Source organism: Littorina saxatilis, linkage group LG4, assembly GCF_037325665.1.
Source record: "Littorina saxatilis isolate snail1 linkage group LG4, US_GU_Lsax_2.0, whole genome shotgun sequence".
Lineage (NCBI taxonomy): Eukaryota > Metazoa > Mollusca > Gastropoda > Littorinimorpha > Littorinidae > Littorina > Littorina saxatilis.
The window spans coordinates 10,710,595-10,712,642 of NC_090248.1; positions in this window are offsets into that span (position 1 = coordinate 10,710,595).

Below are 2,048 nucleotides of genomic sequence, written 5' to 3' on the forward strand. Positions count from 1 at the left end.
CCATCATTCCTGTCTCTGGCACTCTCACTCTGGCACCACCATTCCTGTCTCAGTCTGGCACCACCATTCCTGTCTCAGTCTGGCACCACCATTCCTGTCTCACTCTGGCACCACCATTCCTGTCTCTGGCACTCTCACTCTCACTCTGGCACCACCATTCCTGTCTCTGGCACTCTCAGTCTGGCACCACCATTCCTGTCTCAGTCTGGCACCACCATTCCTGTCTCACTCTGGCACCACCATTCCTGTCTCTGGCACTCTCACTCTCACTCTGGCACCACCATTCCTGTCTCACTCTGGCACCACCATTCCTGTCTCTGGCACTCTCACTCTCAGTCTGGCACCACCATTCCTGTCTCAGTCTGGCACCACCATTCCTGTCTCAGTCTGGCACCACCATTCCTGTCTCTCTCTGGCACCACCATTCCTGTCTCACTCTGGCACCACCATTCCTGTCTCACTCTGGCACCACCATTCCTGTCTCACTCTGGCACCACCATTCCTGTCTCAGTCTGGCACCACCATTCCTGTCTCACTCTGGCACCACCATTCCTGTCTCAGTCTGGCACCACCATTCCTGTCTCAGTCTGGCACCACCATTCCTGTCTCACTCTGGCACCACCATTCCTGTCTCACTCTGGCACCACCATTCCTGTCTCACTCTGGCACCACCATTCCTGTCTCTGGCACTTTCACTCTGACACCACCATCATTCTCACTCTGGAACCATCACCATTCCCACTCTGGAACTATCACCATTCCCACTCTGAGATTCGCACTCTGGCATCACGCTGTTGGCACCATTTTCTCTCCAAACCCAAGCGCACAGACACACACACACACACACGAACACACACACATGCACATCACGCTGGTGGGGGCACCAGTCTTGCAGCGGTCGAGACACACGAACAGACAAATCAAACACACACACACACACACACACACACACACACACACACACACACACACACACACACACACACACACACACACACATTCTGACGGGACAGGGATTCGAACCCACGACTTGGGAGTTGACAGTTTTTGAATACGTTCGCTCTTATCCCCGCGGACACTCTGCTCGCTTGAAAGTATGTGGAAAATTAGGAAATACAAAGTTTTAACTGAGCGATTGTTCACACAGTAAAGTATCAACTAACGTGGATCAAACCGTGGACCACAGAGCGATAATAACATTTATTTCACTGCCCAGCTGCCTGTGTTCGCGGTTGTGAAAAGTGGGCAGACATAGAGTTGGCTGGTTGATGATTTTTCGTGTCTTGTTTTGGCTATTCAGGGCCGATTAAAGGTGTTCTTTCTCGGTTTTCATGGCGGTCTCCGTGTTCGAAACTATTTCAACTGTTAAGGTCTGTCACGGTAAAGAGAAGGAGGTTCTAAAACCTCAGATACAAGAAACAGACAGACAGACAGACACACACACACACACACACACACACACCCAAACCCAAACACAAACACACACACACACACACACACACACACACACACACACACACACACACACACACACACAATTTTGGCCTTCACCCTTTCTATACATACCTTTCAGCATAGGACCTTCACAAGAAAGTTATTAGACAGGCAGTTGTATACCTGATGGTTATCTACCGCCGTACACACCTTTTTTTGATTTGTATACTTGGTATCTAAGTCGAGAACTTTTCTTTTCGAACATTTTTTAACTGACGAACGGACAATGTCCTCCAATTTTCAAGTCACGTCGGCCATGAAGTATAACAGCGCTTAAATATCACTCAACATGCATAATTCTCAGAGTACGATCACTTTTACCTCTTCTGATGCCTTGTTTTCAAAATGGGGGTAATAGAACGTTTTGCAGGTCGGTGCAAAAAGGACACGATCAACTATTTTTTTAAATTTTTTATATGTGTGATAGTGTGGACTCTGCTCGGTATTGTGTCATTTTTTGGTTAACATCGACCAGATACTCCAGAATATATGTTGATGAGAATCTAGAAACCAGGGCCGGACCAAATGAGTTGTAAGGGGGGGGGGGGGGGGGG